Source organism: Mirounga angustirostris, unplaced genomic scaffold (genome assembly GCF_029215605.1).
Source record: "Mirounga angustirostris isolate CCGP_5_RB_7025 unplaced genomic scaffold, mMirAng1.0.hap1 SCAF_13, whole genome shotgun sequence".
Classification (NCBI taxonomy): domain Eukaryota; kingdom Metazoa; phylum Chordata; class Mammalia; order Carnivora; family Phocidae; genus Mirounga; species Mirounga angustirostris.
In genome coordinates, this window is record NW_026991721.1 from 77,173,483 (window position 1) to 77,198,683 (window position 25,201).

Sequence of the window (25,201 nt, forward strand, 5' to 3'; positions counted from 1 at the left end):
GAAGAAGGAGGAATGAAGAAAGGAAAGAAAGAAGGAAGGAAAGAGAAAAAAATATACAAAGTTATACAAAGTTATGAATTTCCCCAAAGGAAAAATATGATGTTCAACCCAGAATCAACTTTATTAAACTTTCTCTGATCCGAAAATTGCTTAGAAGTTTAGTTGTTCATATGACTAAAACATTAAAATAGAAATTTCAAACCAAACTTATGAAGATTTTTAAAAGCCATTTGATGAATTTATAAGCCAAAGCAGCATAGCATTGTTCATTTATAAATCATTGCATTTTAGAAACTGATTCAAACTTAAAAGATTGTAAGACTTGGGCATCTTTTATTAAATTTATGCCCCTGTGTCTTGATTATAACTTAAAATTATAAATAATTCCAATTCTAACATATGTTGTAAAGTTTCTATTGCAAGATTATTTGTGTTTAACATCAATAATCTAAAGTTTATTTACATTTTATTCTCCCTTGTCTTGTCTTCATTTTTAATAGCTGTTGATTGATTTAAACATTCTTCAATACTACACACCTAAAAGAAAAAAAATAAGAGCTATTTATTAGGTATGTAAACATGAAACAGAAATGACCCCATTCATTTATTCTTCATCCCTTTGGTCAATAGACACATTCTCTCAGGAGTGTTAATGGTGATCATGTCTCCTCTGGAACTTTGGCTCAGTTCCTAGCATCTTCATTTTCCCCTTCCCAAGGAGACCTAGGAGTGGGCCTGAGACTGATAGCAGCTCAAATGTGGTGCTTACCCTAGAAGCCCTTGTGTGTGATCAGAGATTGCAGTTTAACAGTAAAATCCTCTCTGCCCACACACCCTATTCTATTCTTTTCCATTTTATTCTTGCCTATTTGTATCCATCAAAGAAAAAGAAAAAAAAAATAGCTCACTAATCCACAGCTATTTTATTAGAAACAGAGAAAAGTGAGTCTAAATAACTTAACCACATTAACTTATTTAGGTAGATAACCACACTAACTTATTTAGGTGGATAAATTCAATAAATCACAACATATCTGGATTCATAACTAATACCAGTCTAAAGTAATATTTGGATTCATTTTGAACTAAAATATACTTACTGCTTACACTCTGAAAAGTTATTTTCTTTTCCAACGTTTTCCAAAATGTTAATAAAAATATTAAATACTACTAGGGTGCCTGTGTGGCTCAGTCAGTTAAATAGTTGACTCTTGATTTCAGCTCAGGTCATGATCTCAGGGTCGTGAGATTGAGCCCCACGTTGGGCTCCACACTGGGCATGGAGCTTGCTTAGGATTTGTTCCCTCTCCTTCCCTGCCCTTCCCCCCCACTTGTGCTCTCCCCCTCTCTCTCAAAAATAAATAAATAAATAAATAATAAATAAATTCTACTGATACAGGCATTTTGGTACATTATTTTAATACAAAATTTGTTTTATTTATTTTATAACATGTAGTTAAAGGTTATGAGGTGAGAGGTTGATTGCTCTACAATTAAGTATATAAATCATAAATTTATAGGAGACATATATTTAACTTTTATGATAAACTAGGAAATAGCAGAAAGACCACCTAGTCCTGAGGTTAATTATTTTACTATCGTACATAAAAACATTTGAAGTCATTATGAAAATAATTATATTTTAGAATGTCTTATAAACTATTCAACAAATGTAAGAAATAATGATATTTTACTTGGAAAACCATGGTTAGAATTTCAGTGGTTTCAAAATATGGCCATAAGCTATTAAAAATGCCTTAGCCTCTAACAAAATAACTAGAAATGAATTTTAGCTAATCTACCGAAGAATTTCAGTCCAAATGTAAAATTTAAAAGCAGGCTACCAAACTAAAAGAGCACTAATGTATGAGTTTTTAGAATTCCCTTTCACATATTTCTGGTGTATACATATACATATTATAGATCTGGCAACAAATATTCATTAATTTAACATAGTTCCAAAGAAATACAGGTCAAATTTTCTACTTCTCTGCATAGGTGACTGGATGATACTCACATCTGTGCACATTCTTGCCAAACACTGTCCTGATATCTCATATTTCATATCTTTCAGTCCGGTGTATGGCCTCATCTGTACCTTTCCTCCCTTTCATCTCTCCACAAAAAGTTTGGCTGCCAACTGTATCTGGCTAAACAGCCTTCTCCGTCATGAAGATTTCTTTTGAAATCAAAATAAAACTTTGCCGTTTCCTTAGCACATATGTGGTTATCTTTGTTATAAAAAATCCACCCTGCAACTAATATGAATCTAGCCTTCTCTCCCTCTAAATATTAAGTTCCTAAGAGGCCAAGATCACCCATATATGATATGTTCACATCTATTCACCTTTCTATTTCTCCTATCATTTGATATGTGCTAATGGTGCTAAAATACATTTTTGTTGACTTCAGCTAAATTGGTTTAAAACACATACCACCCTGATACATCCTTACTAGGTGTGTGGCATTAGGTAAATTAGTTACCTTTCTGAGCATTAGTTTTCTCATCCCTCAGAAAAAGTTAATAATACCTACTTATAAGGAATTTCACAATATAAGTGTAAAAATGATTATCACAGTGCATTACATATAGTAGTGGAGTTATTCAGGAAATGTTTGTTCCCTTAATCTAGAAGAGCTCTTAAAAGTTATGATATGCCTACATGTGGCTACAACATTCTGTTTGCATTAGATAGCATCGTTTTATTTATTTTTTATATATTTTTTAAAGGTTTTTTTTTAAGATTTTATTTATTTATTTGACACAGAGAGAGAGAGAGAGTACAAGCAGGGGGAGTGGCAGGGAGAGGGAGAAGCAGGCTCCTGCTGAGCAGACAGCCCGACTTGGGGCTTGATCCCAGAACCCTGGGGCTCCAACCCAGGACCCTGGGATCATGACCTGAGCCGAACGTAGATGTTTAACCGACTGAGCCACCCAGGTGCCCCAGATAGCATCATTTTATTAATTGCCTGGAGGTGATTATATTTTCATATAATTTTCAGTTGAGATACTTCTTCTTTTATTATTTTATTTATTTGACAGAGAGAGAAAGAGCACAAGCAGGGGGAGCAGGTAGGGAGAGGGAGAAGCAGGGTTCCGCTGAGCAGAAATCCCAACATGGGGCTCAATCCCAGGACCCTGAGATCATGACTTGAGCTGAAGGCAGATGCTTAACTGACTGAGCCACCTAGGCGCCCTGAGACACTATTTTTTTTTTAAAGATTTTATTTATTTATTCATGAGAGACAGAGAGAGAGAGAGAGAGAGAGAGAGAAGCAGGCTCCCAAGGAGCAGGGAGCCCAATGCAGGACTCGATCCCAGGACCCTGGGATCATGACCTGAGCCTAAGGCAGACGCTTAACCATCTGAGCCACCCAGGCGCCCCCGAGATACTATATTTTATACAGATATTATTCCCACTTATGAGGAGCTCACTTAAGTGGCCTTTGTCAGAATACAGTATTAAAGCATTTCAAATATTATTCTAATTCATGTTTCTTTAAGTTTTCTTATACATTTACGTGCCATTTATATATATTTTTTTATTTATTTAACATAGTTGTTTAGGTTTTCTTATAAAAGCTGACCATATATTAATTATTAATGATGTGCATTAACTGTCACATATTTGGCAAAAATGTTTCTGCCTTTTAAAATTATGTCATTTTGTGCTGTACATAACTTGAAAAATGTACATTGTCAGATATATGGATTCTGTTCTTTATGTCTTATATTTAGTCTTTGCTGATATATTTTATATATATTAAAGTGTGTAATGATATATTTAGAAATCGTTTTTCAATGTTTTCTACATATATTTCTATGAAATATTTTTTACATTATTAGGATCATAACCACGTTATTCTGTATTTTTTGCATGTATACAGTGAACAATTTGTCATGGCATCAAATATCAAAATTAGTAGTATGCACATTTTAATGTGTTATACTCAGTATATGAACCCACAAAATTCATTCATAATTTAACATTGGATATTTTATCCAAAAACTTTACTTAGTTTTGGATTCTAGATACAAGATATATAATATTACTAATGTGTATTAAATATAACAAACATCCATCTATCTTGAATATATCCTAAATTAATGAAATAAGATTTTTTAAGATTTATTTATTTATTTTGAGAGAAAGCAGGGGAAGGGGCAGAAGGAGAGAATATCTAAGCAGACTCCTGCTGAGTGCAGAGCTGACATGGCGCTCGATCCCATGGGCCATGAGATCAGGACATGAGCCAAAACCAAGAGTCCAACGTTTAACTGTCTGAGCCACCCATATGTCCCAAAGAAATAAGATTTTTTAAGTCACTTTGGCAGGTCATCCTAATAACTAGTAATATGAATAGTTATCAAATACCTCATTATTTTTCTAACAAGTGTTACTTGTTAGTTTCTTTACCTCAGTCATGAAGTTTAAGAAAAGAACTGCTATACTTAAAATCATTATTTTTATCCCTTGAATGAGAAAAACTAAATCACAATTTTAGGAAAGAGCAGAACACAGCATGAAGCCACTAAGGGAGAAAAAAGAGTAAAAAGCACATTTTATTTTCAGGGAAGAAGCCAATAATTGTTACTCAGAACACATAAGGAGAGCATCATTTTAAACATTTAGAAGATATCATGAAAGCTTGAAGGGCCTTCCTCCAGGGGCACCTTGGAGGATTTCATGTTTCTAAAACAGGAAACATTTATCAAGTTTTGAGTACAGGAGCAATTTCATGTTACAATGTCAGCATAAATAGAGCAAATGAACTTTCTAGCTTCAGTGGTCATTGTACTACTTCTGTCAACATGGTTTGCTTTTTTAAAAATTATATGTATATAATTTATATACAATTATTAAATATATAAAAATATGCAAATTAATAGCTTTCACATTAATGAGAAGTAAGAGGAAAAATTTCTCTTGCTACAAAAATACTGACTTTTCAGAATAATGGGTAAATAATAAGTATAAATAGCATGCTTTAATTAAAGTTTCCCAACTTAATTTTTGTGATTATGTTCTAAAAGAATCAAATGTGCCTTCACTGATTTTTCTAATATTAAATTGTCACACTTAAAAGACACTAGAAAGCATTTTTGTTCCAAGAATGGCCATTTTAAAATAATTTGTTTATAGAATTGAAAAGATTATACATTTTCTCTGGCAATACCAGTCATACTCTGAAGATAGCAGAATGTGATAGCAAAAAATGGTGACGGCCTTATTGAAATAAATAAATAAACAAACATAAAGCAGATAATTATGAAATTCGACCTTTCAATCTTGGGGGTAATTTTGTTTAATTTTAGGGAAAATGTCTAATTACCACAAAATATATGTCCCATTTTTGGGTAAGAACAAGCCATGTTATATGGGATTTGCTTGTTTGCATGTTTAATTGTTTGCTGTGTGTTTATTATTTTAAATTTCGATGAAGAGTCTTCAGGAAGAAGCAGAGCAAAAACTCAATGACAGTATATGAAAGATTTTGCCATATCAACTTAAAGCAGATCATCAGTGATTACTAAGCTTCTTAGCATTATCATATCCTATCAGTCTGTAACCATATTCTTTCCCTTTTTGAGCCTATACTTGTTTTAACTTAATGTGGGATACAAATATTTTGTAATTTCAGTTTTGTAAATAGCAACTGCCAAAATGTCACAGTACTAATTTGGGATTAATTAGAATTGACACATACCTACCCTATGATGTAATAATTGATCTGCCTCTTAAATTCCTGAACTGCCCTACTCATTTTCCCAATTCAATTAATCAAAATGTGAGCTCCTCCTTTGTGTCAATTTTTGGATTTTAGGATATGGAAATGTAGAAAATGTTAGAGTTGAAACAATGACAATGTCATTCCTTAATAGAAATAGGAGCTTGGGGCGCCTGGGTGGCTCAGTTGGTTAAGCAACTGCCTTCGGCTCAGGTCATGATCCTGGAGTCCCGGGATCGAGTCCCGCATCGGGCTCCCTGCTCGGCAGGGAGTCTGCTTCTCCCTCTGACCCTCCCCTCTCTCATGAGCTCTCTCTCTCTCTCATTCTCTCTGTCTCAAATAAATAAATAAAATCTTAAAAAAAAAAAAAAAGAAATAGGAGCTTACAGGAATTTATGGGAGAGAAAATGCAGGATACTTTGGCCAGGGAGGAGTCCTGAGAAAGGCTTCCTGAAGAAAGTACTCTTCAGGTAATTTTTCTCTTCCTTAAAGCAGGCATTCAAGGCTTCTTTTCCTTGCTCACGTGTCCACACAGCTCCATTTAATTTCAGATAAAACAAATAGAAGTTCGATATAGTACTTTCTCACAGCTGAATTGAATTATCTTAGGTAAGACTTTTCAAACTGAGGGAAGTATGCCATTCACTCACAGCAAGGGGAAAAATATATATATATCTGTAGTTTCTTCTTAAGCTGCTTCTTTTGATGACTGTCTTGTAGTTAATAAAAATCCCATAGAGGGAATTTTCCTAACTCCCTATTTGAAGCACAGGCAAAACCTAAACAAAACAAAGAAATGGAAGCATTTCTAAAAGCTTATTCTATTTGGAAATCTGAATTTCAGATGGTACAAATAACATAGTGGTACAGATTTTAGAATGTTGTTTCAAATCTCCTCAAATAGTAATATTCTTTGTTTACGTGCGGTGACATTCCTTGACCCTTTGTATTCCCCATAACATACAGTTAACAAACAAAATATTGAGTTAGGTCATATTGAAAGGGTGAGATAATACAGCAATGGGATACATATTTAAATTTGAATCATATGCAGTACAATAACTTGTTTCAATAGAAACAGAAAGAAATCTTTTTTTTTTTTTTTATTTGAGAGAGAGAGAATGAGAGACAGAGAGCATGAGAGGGAGGAGGGTCAGAGGGAGAAGCAGACTCCCTGCTTCTGAGCAGGGAGCCTGATGTGGGACTCGATCCCGGGACTCCAGGATCATGACCTGAGCCGAAGGCAGTCGCTTAACCAACTGAGCCACCCAGGCGCCCGGCAATTTTTTTTTTTTTAAGATTTTATTTATTTATTTGAGAGAGAGAGAATGAGAGAGAGCACATGAGAAGGGGGAGGGTCAGAGGGCGAAGCAGACTCCCCGCTGAGCAGGGAGCCCGATGCGGGACTCGATCCCGGGACTCCAGGATCATGACCTGAGCCGAAGGCAGTCGCTTAACCGACTGAGCCACCCAGGCGCCCCAACCTTTCTTATTTTTTTTTTTTAAAGATTTTATTTATTTATTTGAGACAGAGAGAATGAGAGACAGAGAGCATGAGAGGGAGGAGGGTCAGAGGGAGAAGCAGACTCCCTGCTGAGCAGGGAGCCCGATGCGGGACTCGATCCCGGGACTCCGGGATCATGACCTGAGCCGAAGGCAGTCGCTTAACCGACTGAGCCACCCAGGTGCCCCGAAACAGAAACAAATCTTATATTGCAATGAAGGACAAAAAAAAGGAGTCAAGGAATTATCTAAGAATGTGAGGGAAAAGTTTAAAACATATAAAAGCAGAAAGGGAATCAAAAGAGTATTGTGTATTGTGTCTCTTGATGCTCTATTGCTAGGAGATGCTCAGTAAATAATTGTTGATTATTTACAGGCATTGAAGATCTTGTTAATTTTATTAATTTTTAATTAAAAATTGTTATTTATTATTATTTTGAAATATCACTGACACAATGTTACATTAGTTTCAGGTGTACAGCATAGTGATCCCACGACTCTATATATTACGCTATGCTCACCACAAGTGTAGCTATTAAGTTTTATTATATAATTCCACCATAACACCTTGTGTCTATCTTGATCACTGTACCAATTCCGTGATAGAAATAATTTGTTTTGTGAGTACGTTTCTTCCATTACTCTCCAATTATCCTAGAGTGCATGATCTAGGTCATGATTATTGTTATCTCCATTACCTATTGAGTCCTTGTACCTAATAGATATGTTAAATAGACTGAACTGACATAGGTACAATCATGTCAATAAACACCATCCTCATCAATGACAACAGTTCTGAGAAACTACTTGACTTGCCATATCTACTACATGGGCAAACACAATATATAGTCTCCGATCTAGAGGTACTTATAAAGTCAATTGAGAAGGCAGGATGAAATGACTAATGGTTTTCTGAGGTATGCCTTTTTACAAAACAAACAAAACCTACCCATTGTTGTTTGAAAATCAAGCAAACCAAAATTAGATTAGCAGTCATACCTAAATTGATCACATATATATTATGAACAAACATTAATACTCACCTTTAAAATTTAAGAAAGTAATTCATTCTTTCATTCATTCAATAATCTTATGTGTTCTTCCAGAAAAAAAAAAACAAAAAGAAAAATTAGGAAGCAGAAGAGAGCACATAACAAATGAATCAGCATATAGTAAAAGGGAGGTGGAAGAGCAATGAAAAATAAAACAGTAAAGATTGCAGATAAAAAGTAATCAAACATAAGACTAAATGTATATATTTTATTTTCACATGTACACATCTATGACCTGACTCAAAATCTTAACCAAAGTTATCTAATTGCTGAGGAGAAAGAAAAAAGTATTATTAATTACATAATTTAGTATCCCCAAGATTAAAAACACAGAAAATCACCTAGTTCCCAGGAAAATTCCATCTATTCAACTATTCTTGAATTTTGTTACAGATGGCTTTGTAATAATAATAAAAAGTACCCTTAATTGCTATCCTTACAATAGGCATAACTATTAAGAAAACTATTTCTTATAGTAGTCATCAATACAATATAGTCCAAATATATCACTTTATCCAGATCTGGTTAGATCCAAGAATATGTTTTAAATATTTGGAAAGTTGGATGAACTTTTTTCCTTTGAATTTTATTCACTTAAAAGATTTTATCTGTATTGAATTTTGAATATACATTTGAGAGATAATTAACTGAGGAAGGCCAATATCTAGAATGCCAGTAGAATTTCCTTGAATTTAATTTGGACTCCTGTGTTTTAGGAAACAACTGACCTGGGATTGAGTTTCACTAATCCCAGCAACAGAAAGTGACTGGAATTTGGCCTCTGGAGTCAGTCAAAGAGACTTCGTGTCATGGACGTGGCACTCTTAAAAACACGACATGATTTGAAACTATTTCAGTGCAGAGTTAAATGAGCAGTAGAAATTCCACAGTTGTGGAGTGGTCAATATATTTTTAACACGAAAAAGAAAATCCAGACAGAAAAAGATGTTCACCACGCCCAAAGTACATTCTCTGTAATGGAGCACCCAGCATGTGTAATAGCATTTCTTGATATACCATTTACAATTTCGTTGACAATTACCCACACAACTAACTGAGTTAACTTGCTTCAATAAATAATGAAGAACACTGGTTATTTTCTGTCAGCTCATTCCACTTTCTTCCTTTTTGATTGCCCTTGAATATTCTCTCCTTTTCTCCCTTACCTTTCTCCCCAGTACTTTCCTTTCTTTTGGGAGCGATCATGTGGATGTTTTGTCTTTTAAGATGCCTGATACTAAATGCCAAAAACAAAACAAAACAAGACAAAAAAAAAAAAAAACACAAAAACAAAAACCTAAATTAAAGCTAGCTAGTTTAATTGCTTGTGTAGGCAATTTTGTGTGAGAGATACCAAAACAATGTACCTGGAGGGGGTCTCTAACTTTATTTTATTTTAAATAACATTTTTAGCTATATTTTTAAATAATATTTACAAAGCATTATTAGAGTCACCATCTCGCCACCACCAACACACACAGGTACAAATAGTAGAAGAGTAATCTGAGCTAGATTAGGGACCCAAATACTGGCTCACTCCTTAGTGTATCTAAAATTTTAGACAAAGTATTTATCTTCTCCAAGCATTAGTCTCCTTATTGATAAAATAACAGTTTCTTACAGAAGTTGTGTGAAGATTATGTAGTGACATGATCGATATAAAATGTTTAGTTTAATGCCTGGGTATATATATAGTATATACTTTAGAAATGTCAGTTATTAATAATAATATTACTACTACTACTACAAATTAAAACTATGCATAATTGCACCATTGTTGTAGTGTGGTATATGTCCTTCTACTTTTATTCTATCAAAACCAAACATATTAGCAATTTCTGCTGAATATACATATTTTCAATGTACATTTATTGTGAATATTTGTATTTGGTAATTATTGTGAATATTGTAAATAACCAAATCATAGCTTGATGCTAATATGACATTTAATGACATGATAGCTTTCCATTATAATGATCCTAAAGACTTTCACATTTTTTCCAAATTCTCTCTCCTAAGCATAATGCTGCTATGGACATACTTAGGCACACATCTTTTTATTAACATCTCTCTTTCTTTTTTCCCTTAAAATCCATCATTAGAACAGGAACTGCTCAATGAAAAGTTGGGTGCATATATAAAACTGTAAATAAATAAAATCCCTGCCTTCCAGAAAGATTTTTAAGGCAATAATCTTGTCAAGATTTTATTGGAATGTCTATTCCAAAATCTTGCTAACACAAAGGAGTTTCATTACATTTAGACTATAGTAATATAATAGATAAAAAATATTTCATCTATCATTTTGATATGTTTTTATTATTATGGTTAAATATTTAATATGTTCATTGACAGTTTTTCCTGTATGAACTGCTTTATTGTAATTCTTTGTCATTTTGTGTTGGTAATGTTGTTTTCACTTTAGAATTTTCTAAAAATGGCTTATGAGTTTGTGTAGGTATTTGTTACAATTTTTGAATTTATTGTTTACTGTTTTTGATGAAAATAAACATTACTTTTATATACAGTATACCAATAATCTTTTGCATATTTTTCTGATGTTAGTATTATATTTATAAATGGCTTATATAACACACAATCATATATTCATCTATATTTTCTCCTAGTTTCACTTAGTTTCAATTTAATTCTTTAATTCATAATACACATTGGGGGAATCTATATTGTGAGATATATGTTTGAAAATAGGTAGCTAATTATAATAACTCCATTTGTTTTAAAAAAATTATTTGTTCTTAAATGACTTAGGTCTTCATCATAGTCTAAAGGCATATACGAACCTGGGCCTGTTTATAAGCTATTTCATTCCTCTCTTTGTACATTCTTAAATCAGGTCCATTATTCTAATTATTCTAATTTTATATTTTTGCATTTTGCAACGTTTATTCATTGTTATATAACAAATCATTCCTAAATTTATTGGCTTATATAAACAGCTATTTTATGTATAACAATTCTAAGTAGAAATTTGGGTTGGGATAAGCTAAGTGATTCTTCTGTTGGTCCTGCTTTGTGTCACTCATGGGGCTGTGGTTACCTGGCAAGTCTTTTAGGATTAAATGATCAACAATAGTCTCACTCAGATGAATGGTTGTTGTCAGGCAGTCAGCTGAATGCCTTTATTCTTTTCCTCATGGCTTCTTCAACAGATTAGCTCAGGCTCATTCATATTGTAGGCTCAGGGTTTTAAGGGCAGCCAAAAATGGCAAGTCCCTATACACAAGTACTTTCTGAGTCTTTGCTTGTGCCATACTGGCTTATAATGTTTTGTTGGCTAAAATAAATCACATAACCAAATCCAGATTCAAAGACTGGAGAAATAAACTTCACATGTTGATGTAAGAATGGCAAAGTCATAAGACCAAATGTTGTGCATATAAAAACGGAATAACTGAAACCATCCTTGCAAACAACCTACCAGATGATCTAACAGTCACTATTTTTCATTTTTCATAAGTATTTTTTAACAATTGTATCAATAAACTTTCCAAATGTCAATAAAAACTGTAAATTATTATATTATGCTGGATACATTTTTCCTGTAGTGGTACATTATATGAATACAGAACTCAGTGGTAGAATAATTACAAAAAAGGCTGCAATTCTTTTGTTATATAATTTATAAAATAATATCTATCCTATAAGTTGGAAATAATGTCCTCTAAAGTAATTTCTTATAAAAGTAAATTATATAGTAATATTTAGTAGGGAGAATAGAGCACTGCATCTTTGGGAAATATGATAAATATTACACATCTATCAAAGTAAGAGCATACCTGTGGAGTTAAAAAAGAGAAAAAAAAAAGTTGTTAAAACTTTTTGATTGCATGCAGAAGCAAAAGGCAAACTCACCTGGAGGATTTATTTAACTTAATATCCTGTAATGGGACCAGTCAGATGCTTGGTTCTATTTATATGGAAATATTTGACTGGTTTTTAGGTGTATAATATAGTGATTTAACACTTCCATACAACACCAGGTGCTCATCACAACAAATGCCTTCCTTAATCCCTATCACCTATTTAACCCATCCACCCCCCACCACCCCCACCTCCACCCCTGTAATCAACAATTTGTTCTCTATACTAAAGAGTCAGTTTCTTGGTTTGCCTCTCTCCCTCTCTGTTTTTTTCTATTGCTTGTTTATTTTGTTTCTTAAATTCCACATATGAGTGAAATCATATGGTACTTGTCTTTCTCTGACTTATTTCACAAAGCTTAATAGTCTCTAGCTCTTGCCACATCATTGCAAATGGCAAGATTTCATTCCTTTTTATGGCTGAGTAATATATATGTGTATCAATATTATATATATATATATATATATCACTTCTTCAGCTATTCATCAGTTGATGGGCACTTGGGTTTTTTTCTATAGTATGGCTATTGTAGATAATGCTGCTAGAAATATTGGGGCACAGGTATCTCTTTGAATAAGTATTTTTGTATCTTTGGATATATACCTAGTAGTGCAATTGCTGGATCATAAGGTAGTTCTATTTTTAACTTTTGGAGGAAGCTCCATACTGTTCCAAGAGTGGCTGAACCAGTTTGCATTCCCCCAGACACTGGAAAAATTTCCCCTTTCTCCCCAGTCACCAACACTTCTCTTTTCTTGTGTTTTTTATTTTAATTATTTTTAATCATTCTGACAGGTGTGAGGTGGTATCTCATTGTAGTTTTCATTTGCATTTCTCTGATGATCAGTGATGTTGAACATCTTTTCATGTTGTCTCTTGGCCATCTGTATGTCTTTGCAGAAAGATGTATGTGTGTTCATACATACATATGAAAGGTGTATGTTCATGTATTCTGCCCAATTTAAATTGGATTATTTTTTGGATTTTGGATTTTATAAGTTCTTTATATATTTTGGATGCTAACCCTTTATCAGATATGTCACTGGCAAACATCTCCCACTCTGAACATTGCCTTTTAGTTTTGTTGATTGTTTCCCTCTACAGAAACTTTTTACTTTGATGAAGTCACAATAGTTTATTTTTGCTTTGTTTCCCTTGCCTCAGGAGACTTATCTAATAATCTGCTACAGCTGATGTTAAACAGGGTACTGCCTGTGTACTCTTCTAGGATTTTTATGATTTCCTGTCTCACATTTAGGTCTTTAATCCATTTTGAATTTATTTTTGTATATAAGGTAAGAATGTGATCCAGTTTCATTCTTTGCATGTTGTCATCCAGTTTTCCCAACATCATTTGTTGAAGAGATTGTCTTTTTTTTCATTATATATTCTTTCCTGCTTTGTTAAGATTAATTGACCATATAGTTACAGCTTTACTTTTGAGGTTTCTATTTTGTTCTATTAATCTGTGTGTATATTTTTGTGCCAGTACCACACTGTTTTGATTACTACAGCTTTGTAATATAACTGAAGGGCAGAATTGTGATACTTCCAGTTTTGCTTTTCTTTTTCAGTGTTCTTTTAGCTATTCAGGGTCTTTTGTGGTTCCATACAAATTTTAGTATTGTTTGTTTTAGCTATATGAAGTTACTGGTGGTATTTTGAAAGAGATTACATTAAATGTGTAGATTGCTTTGGGTATTATAGGCATTTTAAAAATTTTTGCTCTTCCAATCCATGAGCATGGAATATTTTTCCATTTCTTTGTGTCATCTTTAATTTTTTCATCAGTGTTTTATAGTTTTCAGAGTACAGGTCTTTCAATACTTTGGTTAGATTTATTCCTACATATATTATTGTTTTGGATGCAATTGTAAATGGGAGTGTTTCTTTAATTTCTCTTTCTGCTGCTTCATTATTGGTGTATAGAAATGCAACAGATTTCTGTACATTGAGTTTGTATATTAGAACTTTACTAAACTCATTTATCAGTTCTAGCAATTCTTTGGTGGAGTCTTTTAGAGTATCAAGCCATCTGCAAATAATGAAAGTTTGACTTCTTCCTTGACTATTTGGAGGCTTTTTATTTCCATTTGTTGACTGATTGCTGTGACTAGGACTTCCAATTCTATGTTAAATAACAGTGGTGAGAGTGGACATCCCTGTCTTGCTCCTGACCATAGAGGAAAAGCTCTCAATTTTCCCTATCAAGGATGATATTATCTGTGGGTCCTTTTGTGCATGGCTTTTATTATGTTGAGGTATGTTCCCTCTAAACCTACACTGTTGAAGTTTTTTATCATGAATAGATGTTACACTTTGTCAAATGCTTTTTCTATCTATTGAAAGGATCATATGATTCTTATCCTTTCTTTTATTAATGTGGTGTATCATGGTGATTTATTTGTGAATATTGGACCACCCTGGCAACAAAAGAATAAATCCCACTTGATCATGATGAATGATTTTTAAAATTTATTGTTGCCTTCTGTTTGCTAGTATTTTATTGAGAATTTTTGCATCCATGTTCATCAAGAGTATTGGTCTGTAGTTCTTTTTTTCTTTGTTTGTTTGTTTGCTTCTTTTTTTTTTTTTTTGGTGTTTTTATCTGGTTTTGGTATCAGAGTAATGCTGGCCTCTTAGAATGAATTTAGAAATTTTCCTTTCTTTTTCTTTTTTTTCTGGAATAGTTTGAGAATAGTAGGTATTAACTCTTCTTTAGTGCAATTTGCCTGTGAAGCCATCTGACCCTGAACTTTTCTTTCTAGGGAGTTGTTTGATAACCTATTAAATTTGTTTGCAGGTTATCAGTATGTTCAAGTTTTCTATATCTTCCTGTTTCAGTTTTGGTAGTTTATATGTTTCTAGGAAATTATTTATGTCACCACATTGTCCAGTTTGTTGGCATATAATTTTCCTAATATTCTCTCATAATTGTTTATATTTCTGTAGTGTTGGTTATTTCTTCTTTCTCATTTGTGATTTTATTTGCTTTAGTGTTTTCTCTTTTCTTTTTGATAAGTCTGATAGAGATTTATCAATTTTATTAATTTTTCCAAAGAACCAGCTCCTGGTTTCTTTTATGTGTTATACAGTTTCTTTAGTTTGTATATCATTTAATCTGTTCTGATCTTTATTATTTCCTTCTTTGTGCTGGTTTTAGGCTTTGTTGTTCTTTTTCTATCTCATTTAGATGTAATGTTAGATTGTTTATTTGAGGTTTTTCTTGCTTCTTGAGCCTACATTTCTATGTACTTCCCTCTTACGACCACTTTTGCTGTATCCCAAAAGTTTGGGGCCATTTGCTTTCATTTTCATTTGTTTTGATGTTTTTTTTCTGTTTCTTCTTTTTATTTCCTGGCTGATCAATTCATTGTTTAGTAACATCTTGTTTAACTTCCATGTATTTGTGGTCTTTGAATTTTTTTCTTGTAGTTGACTTCTAGTTTCATAGCATTATGATCAGAAAATATGATACTATGATATCAATACTTTTGTATTTGTCAAGGTCTGTTTTGTGACCTAATATATGATCTAATCTGCAGATTGTTCCATGTACATTTGGAAAGAATGTATATTCTGCTGTTTTAGGATGGAATGTTCTGAATATTATCTTTTAAGTCCACCTGGTCCAGTCTGTCATTCAAAGCCATTGTTTTCTTAATGATTTTATGAATGATCTGTCCATTGATGTAAGTGAGGAGTTAAAATTCCCTACTATTATTGTATTATTATCAATCAGTCCTTTGGTTTTGTTATTATTTTATATATTTGGGTGCTCCCATTTGGGGGCATAAATATTTATACTTGTTAAATCTTCTTGTTGGATTGTCTCCTTTATTATGATATTGTGTTCTTCTTTTTCTCTTGTTAAAGTCTTTATTTTAAAGTCTAGTTTGTCCAATATAAGTTTTGTTACCCAGGCTTTCTTTTGACATCCATTTGCATGATAAATGTTTCTCTAACCTCTCACTTTCCATCTGCAGGTGTCTTTAGGTCTAAAATGAGTCTCTTGTAAGCAGCATGTAGATGGGTCTTGTTTTCTTATTTATTCTGACATCTTATGTCTTTTGATTGGAGCATTTAGTCCATTTACATCCAGAGTAATTATTGATAGATATGTATTTAGTGCCATTTAATTACTTGTTTTGTCATTGTTTCTGGAGATTCTCTCTGTTCCTTTTTGGTCTTTGTCACTTTCAGTCTTTCCTTTTCACTCAGAGAATCCCCTTTATTTTTTTTATTTTTTTTTAAAGATTTTATTTATTTATTTGAGAGAGAGAGAATGAGAGAGAGCACATGAGAGGGGGGAGGGTCAGAGGGAGAAGCAGACTCCCTGCCGAGCAGGGAGCCTAATGCGGGACTCGATCCAGGGACTCCAGGATTATGACCTGAGCCAAAGGCAGTCGCTCAACCAACTGAGCCACCCAGGTGCCCGAATCCCCTTTATTTTAAAAAATTTTATTTATTTACTTATTTATTTATTTGACAGAGATGAGAGAAAAGATGGGCAGGGGGAAAGTACAGAGGGGGAGGGAGAGGCAGTCTTGCCACTGAGCAGAGAGCCTGATGAGAGGCTCAATCCCAGGACCCTGAGATCATGACCTGAGCCAAAGGCAGACATGCTTAACTGACTGAACCATCCAGGCCCTCAGAGACTCCCCTTTAATAGTTCTTGCAAGTTTGGTTCAGTGGTCACCAATTTCTTTAGTTTTTGTTTTCTGGGAAACTCTTTATTTCTTCTTCTATTCTGAATGGTAGCCTTGTTAGATAGAGTATTTTTGGCTGCAGATTTTTCCCATTCAGCAATTTGAATATATCATGCCACTCTCTTCCAGCTTGTCAAGTTTCTATTGAGAAATCTCCAGCTAATCTGTTGGTTTTCCCTTATAAGTTAAGGACTTCTTCTGTCTTGCTTCTTTTAAGGTTTTTTTGTTGGTTTGTTTGTTTGTTTCACTACATTTTTCAATTTAATTACAATGTGCCTTAGTGTTAGCTTGCTTTTATTGATTTTGATGGGATTTAGACAAGTTTAATTATCACCTGAAAAGTTTTAAATTATCATCTAGTTTTATTGTCTGAGTTTTGAGTGATAATTTGTGAAAATATGATTCTATTATTGATCAATGGCATAAAAAGATTTAGTACCTAATTCAAGTTAATGGAACATTTCTAATATAGTCATATCTCCCACATATTAGGTAACCTCCATTTTTCCATATGAATTGCTTTTAAAATTGTTGAGGGATGGAAAATTACTATGGGAGGGTGATTTTGTAAACCAGCTGTGGCTTTTTATCTATAGTAAGATACTTGTTCACATGTAATAACCACTCATCTCTTTTTATAGACCTCATGTACAGATTCATCAAAGTTATGACAGCCTGGATGAGACTAAAAGCCACAAAGAGTTACATTAGAGACTTTAGGAAAAATATGTAAAAGATTGAAAAGTCCTATTTTAATATTTTAATTCATGTATTATTGGAAGCATTTTATTTCTGTACAGAATAATGTTCAAATAGTTCTTTTTCCAGATGCACACAAAAATTGGTGTGGTAAGTATGAATCTTAGGTCACAAAATAAAATTGACATATAATACAATTATCATTTTGTATTACTATTTCAAATGCCCATACTTATACATGATGAAAAGTTCTTAAAAAAAATTGGGGGAGGTTTCCCTCATGGCTTTTGCCTAGGGTTGTCTTTAAATTTCATAGTATTTTGAAACTGAGGTTTTGGGACAAAATCAAGAAAAAGAATAAGAAAAATTAATTAAGCATTTGCAAAGGAAAATTGGAAATAAGGAGGAATAGGGGAGTAGGCATTTTCTGATCCTGCAGGACACTGCTGTCTGTATTTTCCTTGATCCTTCCAAAAGATAGAGTTCTTTGTACCACCTGCAAGCTGCTCTTGAACATATGAGAAAACATTTATCTACTTCCCACAACATATAGGAATCTCTCAGGGCTATCTCAGACCTGACTGCTTACATAGTAAATGATGAAACAAGTCTCCTTCTCCTCCCCCTTCACTCCTTCCTCTTCCTCCTCCTTTACAAGTTCATCATGGAAAAACTATGGCTTCTTGCAAACTTTCAGATCCATAAGCCTATCTAGGAGGTTCTACCATTCTTTCAGATTTCAATTCTAAACTCTGACCAAGACATCTTATATGTATTTTTGTAATTGTTGTAACATGTTATTAATGGCAATGTGAATAACCAGTTTCATGTGTGTGGGCTCAATAAAATGTATATATATATATATTTGAATTCCTGTGGTCAATTAAATTAGTGACCAACCCTAGTCTTATAGACTCCTGAAAAAAAATGTTGATTCAAACCATTCTGAAAGAATATTGTTAATGAGGTGTCTTATAACTTCTTCTAGCTCCCTTAAAGGCATTACTCTGACTTATTACAATGTCCAATAGAAGTAGTAAAATAGAGAAAGAAATAATTTTTCTTCAAATAGTTTCCATTAACATCCCTATAAATTTCTAAAGAAATGCTCACACATTTTATTAGTGATTCTCCAAGTGTCTAGAGGTGTCAGCATGATCTAGGGACTTGTTGGAAATTAAAATAAAAATAAAAATGAGAAAAAAATTTAAAATTAGAAATTAAAAATGTCAGGCACTACCCTAGACCTATTGAATGAGAGTCTGGGGGTAGAGCCCAGAAATATGTTAACAATTTTACCAGGTGATTCTGATGCAGCTGAAGTTGGGAATCTCTGTATTATGTCACTCCTGTTCTTTTCTAAATATGTAACTTTTTTTGTTTTCTCTTCTGTCTGGACATAAAGAAAAAAAAAGTAGAAAATATTTTATCTATACATCTTTATTAAGATAAGAGTTATTTAAAAGAGATATGATTATGACTTTATAGAAATAGAATTTTAATTCATTTTATGTCACAACTTAAAATAGATGCTTCCACATCTCCATGTCTTCAATTTCTATTGCAGTTTTAAATTATTTTTTTTTCCTTATATGCTAACTTTTGCTCCTTTTTCTGGCTTATGATCACATTCCTTGGATTTTTGTTCTGTATATTCCCCAAATTTTGGCAGCATTCAAAGCCTAATAGAAAGAGATGTTTTTTCCATCATTTACCCAATCTAATGGGACTATAAATTAGTGACCTAGTACAATGAATTTCCCACTAAGAAAGAGATGTTTGGATAGTCATAATAGCATTAACAGCTACCATTTTCTTAATATTTAAAGATCATTAACATAAGTATTATTTCATCTATAATGTTAGTTTTTCTGATCCAACACAAATATGATGCCAGAATGCTTGACTTTTTTGATTTACTGTTTTCTCTCATTATTTATTTTATTTATTTTTATTATTATGTTATGTTAATCACCATACATTACATCATTAATTTTTGATGTAGTGTTCCATGATTCATTGTTTGCATGTAACACCCAGTGCTCCATGCATAACGTGCCCTCTTCAATACCCATCACCAGGCTAACCCATCTCCCCACCCCCTCCCCTCTAGAACCCTCAGTTTGTTTTTCAGAGTCCATAGTCTCTCATGGTTATTTTTTGTAATGATTATTTACCTGTATGAATGCATATATGACATCACACACATGTACTATTTCTAAGTAATGAGAATGAGGTAACAAAATCCAAATTTTTTTATCCTTTTATGTAGTAAAAATAAACTCTCAACAGCATCTGGAGTGACTGAGCCACAAGTAAATTGACTGACATTTCATGTATGTCCACTGTTACATTTTTAAACAGAACAATCTCATTGAGACAGTGTTCTGAAAGGTATAGTTAACCTTGCTTTGCCAACTCTAGACATTGATATTCTAATTGCAAGAACCATATAGTGTCAAAGAAATGCAAGAAATGTGTTAAGATACTAGACAAGCACTTTGAATTGTAACATAGAAGGAGTATAATAAACACTTAATATTTTTTAAATGAGTAAATGAAGGATTGAAACTTGATGAAGACAAGATACTTTGTGAACTGATAGAAGTGAACCCATTAAATGAGAACTACATAAAATTTATTATATTTAACTTAAGCATAAAATATATATTATTAAGAATAATAAACATTAAAATTATGACATTGGTCTTAAGTTCTGCCTCACTAAGCTGATAAAAACAAACAAAAATCCTTGAATTGGGTGACTAAGTTCTATTTGGGTCTAGATTTCTTTCATAATAATATCTGGCCCTTAGCACTCAGACTATGTTAGTATAAGAATTTTAATATTTGTTACTACTGAAAAACAGTATATTGTGTAGTATATTTATATTGTGCAGTATATTGTACAATATTTTATATTGTAAATACTTTTATATTACAGTATAAAAATAACATGAAATTAATAAGTTAAAATGGTCTTAAATTAGTAATTACTCTAAATCTTTCCTACAACAAGTCAGTTTGCAAATACACACAATTTCAAATTTGATGGATGTTTTTATATGACATATCTTTTTTTTTAATCAAAACCTATCAGTGTGGAATATTTTGTTTGTTTTGATCTTTTGTTTTTATTTTAAGATTACCTTCCATCTTTACTAATGTGTATGCTCGCAGGATATCTATGTGCACCTTTAGTGACTCATTTCCTTGGATATGTGTGTTCCCTCCAATACATCCTACAAAACCTCAGCTGATATTCGAAAATTTTCCGACAAAAATTTGGCATTCTCTATTCTGACTACTCCTTCCTTTGACTATATTATTTTCCTTTGAAGCATCCTTTCTAATGCTTTGATGGTGAGAACTATGTCCAGCTTTTTTGGGAGAAGAAAGTCACTTAATGATTAGGAACTAATCTGAAAATTACTTCTTCTTAGGCTGAGATACAAGCACTAAAATCAGAAAATCTCAACTCAAAGTAGGAAGGGTGTTGTTCTGATGAATATTTTCACATCCAGTTAAATGTAGGCCATGTAGTCATACAATTATACATGTGCGGATAGACAGATGATAGATTTGTTTAATTTGGTTTGTCAGGTTTTTAAAAATTCTTTTCCATATTTCCCTCTGTTCTTAATTATTCTTTCAGAGCATATGGTCCTTTTATAAACTCTATGAAAAGAAATAATGACTGAGAAATTTGGTAACAGTGTTTATTCTGTCATGTCTTGAAGGATCATAATTCATAATCACATAATAAAAGCTCCAATAAAGTCAGCAGTAAATAGATTTAAACTTTGCATTCTAGAGTTTTTCAAACACTCTTTAATGTTTTTCTCTTATTGACTGGGATACTCTTCAAATCCTCCAAATTTAGTGTCCTAGGTAGCTGAGGAACAACAACAAGAACAACAAAAACAAACATACACACATTATATTTTTGTCATTCAAATCAGAAAACTTTAAAAAATCATATTAATTATAAGGTTGCAACACCTTATTAAACAGCACAAAAAGTGTAATTATGACAATGTATGGCGTTTTAACACTGAGATATAAACTCACCCAAAATAAAATGTATGCAATAGTTCTTCACAATGGATAACAAAACGTGGCAGTAAGATTTGCCAAGATTTTTACTTCTAGATACTATGTAACAAATGGCAACAACATCATTTAGAGAGTGAGGTATTCTATTGCTTTGGTGTAAACCATTGGCCCATTAATTTGGTGTCAATTAGTGTTTTTAAAATTTGGTAGAATTATGGGCCTATGGAGAGGGGTGTAGAGAAGGAACTATTTCAAGGGAAATAATTTTTTAAATTATTTCTTTCAAGAGCTTACTAATAAATCACCTTAAAGTATGCATCTGAAGACAACTATTAATTGTTTCTGCCTTATGTTAGTAATTCATTGTCTGGTTCTTCCCACTGGAATATAAACTCCATCAGGGCAGATTATTTTTTCTGTTATATTTATAACAATATTCTTAGTGCTGAGACTATTCATGGTAGATAATTGGCTTATAGTAAATACTTGTTGAATCAATGAATTATTGCTATAAAGTAATAATTATTTGTTATTTACAGTCTTCAAGCCTTTTTGACCTTTTTTGTCCAGGCTTTCCTAGTCACCCTTTCCCAAATTGAATACCCTGTAGCTTTGGAGTTGTACTCAGTGAACTGCAGATTTAAGGTAGTATTTCTGAAACTATGGTCTGAAATCATTTGCATGAAATCACCAGAACATTTGGTTTTAAAATGCCCACTTCATACCTACTATATCATACTCTTTGGTGCTCAGGCACAAGAATATGATAAAAAGTACCCTCAAGTGATTCTTTTTTTTTTTTTTTAAGATTTTATTTATTTGTTTGATAGAGAGAGAATGAGAGTGCACATGAGAGGGGGGGAGGGTCAGAGGGAGAAGCAGACTCCCTGCCGATGCGGAATTTGATCCAAGGACTCCAGGATCATGACCTGAGCCGAAGGCAGTCGCTTAACCAACTGAGGCACCCAGGCACCCTACCCTCAAGTGATTCTTAAGCACATGAAAACCTGAGAGCCACAGCCTCTGGCAACCCAGCAGGACTTAAAGGAATTCCACTCAAGTGCCTCTTTTTTGTCCCTTCAAGTGAAGAGGGTTCCCTTGTACATAACACAGGCTTTTAGAGTAATGAAAGGACAGTGTTGGGCACTTAAGTAACATTTGGCTATATTGAATGAGTGATTACTTGTGAATCTGAAATCAGACTCCTGGGTAACTTTCATTAAAATCTTCTTTTAATAATAATATATGTACAAAATTAATGATCAAAAATATTACTTTGCCTATTATTTCAAATGAGAGGCATATGCAAAAATTGGCATCACTTTCAAACTGCTTAACAAGCGAGTTCTTATTGCTTCACACATATGCTTACATTAAAAGTATATAAAATTATTAAAAATAATTTTATTATTGGTCTATCTTTGAATGTGTCTATCAGCAAATAAATCTAGTAGGAAAGTAGTTAAGACTTGTTTTGTGAGGGGCACCTGGGTGGCTCAGTTGGTTAAGCGACTGCCTTTAGCTCAGGTCATGATCCTGGAGTCACAGGATCGAGTCCCGCATCGGGCTCCCTGCTCGGCAGGGAGTCTGCTTCTTCCTCTGACCCTCCTCCCTCTCATGCTCTCTGTCTCTCATTCTCTCTCTCTCAAATAAATAAATAAAATCTTTTTTTTAAAAAAAGACTTGTTTTGTGAGATATATACCTATATTATATACTTATGTCCCTCTCTACACTTCTATAATTTTCACTGCACAAACATGTATATGTGATATGGACAATGGAAGCCAGAAAACAGCTTTACAGTACCCTGACCATATCCCACTGAAGGCCATTAGCTGAAGTTCAAGTTTCTGTCATCTAAGGCCAAGATTATCACCTTTAGCACTATTGACATTTAGGGCCAGTTAATTCTAGTTTAGAGTGGGTGTGGGTGACTGTCTTGTGCATTGAAGGGTATTTAGCAGCATCTTCAACATGTTCTCACTAGATGCCAGTAGAAAACTTCCCAAGTTATGACGTTTAAAAATGTCTTCAGACATTTCCCAGTGTCCCATGGAGGGCAAAATCACCGCAGTTGAAATCTACTGATCTAAAAGGATCTGAATGGAACTGTATACTCCCAGGATATCATCTTGAGTGACATTAAACCAACTGATGGGAGCTTATGTTACCTTATAATATTAAACCTGATTAGTCAAGCCCGAATTATTTGTGCATGAAGTTCCACCAATTGAGTTAAGTATTAATTTACTTGATTCCACCTATTAAGATATATGAGATCTAGGACCATATCTTCACATCACCAATTTAACTGGGAAGGTGGTTGTTATCCTGTGAACATATTTTGTACTCTTAGCCAAGACAGACAATGCTACAAGAACAAAAGTTGTTCATCATCATTATAAATGTTAAAGTGATCTGAATATACTACCTATACGTTATTTCATTTAATTATATAATAACTGGCAATGGCAGTGAGGCAGTGGCTGTAAGCCAGCAGGTCCTTGGAGAATTGGCATAATAACTGTCATCAAGTTGGCCTCAATACCAGAGGTTTACGAATTAATGGTCGAAGGGCACTTTTTATATTGTCATGGGGCAGTAGCTACCGTTAAACAGAATTGCAGTGCAAGTAATACCAGTCACAAGTTCCTGGGATGCTGCCATAATATCAAAATCGACGCGATGATTGTCCCTATAAATGCTTCCAAAGGCCATGTGCAGGATGATTATGGTAGTATATTCTAGCAGCTGCCAAACAGTAAACTCAAGTATGAAATCTCTGTATTTAAAAAATATCTTTATGATGAGCACCGGGTGTTGTATGTACGTGTTGAATCAGTAAGTGATACATCTGAAACTAATATTACACTGTATGTTCACTAACTGGAATTTAAATAAAAACTTAAAAAAATATATCTTTATGAAATGAAGCTTAGCGTAGAAATGTTAGCAAAGCCATTCTGTTCCAATCTGAGATGTTATAAACTGGCTAGTTCTTCTTTGAGGTTAAACAATATTCAGATTATGAAGTTAAGTATCACAGCAACAAAAGCAATATTTGACAAAAACAAAGATAATAGCTAATCATAGACTAGTCTCTCTATGTATATGACACAAAAAAATTTAAAAAAATTTATAAAGCAAAGATTCAGAATTAAAGCCAAACTATGAACAACATAATATTAATACATATTCTGTTGATTTGAACCTTAATTTTTGGCTGGAAATTTTTTAAATAGTAACTTCCGTGAAGATTAATCTTGATAGAAATCTATATCTTTACTGAAAAGTGAAAAGTCAGAAAATGAAGATAAAAGACCTTAATAGTGTAGTCAAATATTTATATAAATTTTTTTATGTGCCTGGCCATCCTCTATAACATAGAAAAAATTTCAAAACTTATTTGGATAATTTTATGGAGTTATTAACATTTATTATCATGTAGGTGTTAAAAGTAGGGGAAAGACACAGTGTAACATAAAAGAGAGAGAGATTAGAAAACTGAGGTATGTATTTTGACACCATTTGTATAGAGATTTAATTTGATTCAATTTTTTGGCTTCATT

General features: G+C 33.1%; 1 protein-coding gene across 12 annotated transcripts in view; it reads left to right on the top strand.

The window, feature by feature from the left end:
- Positions 1–25,201, top strand: part of CNTN5 (contactin 5) — a 1,392,146-nt gene that overhangs the window by 216,861 nt on the left and 1,150,084 nt on the right. The window lies entirely within an intron of this gene.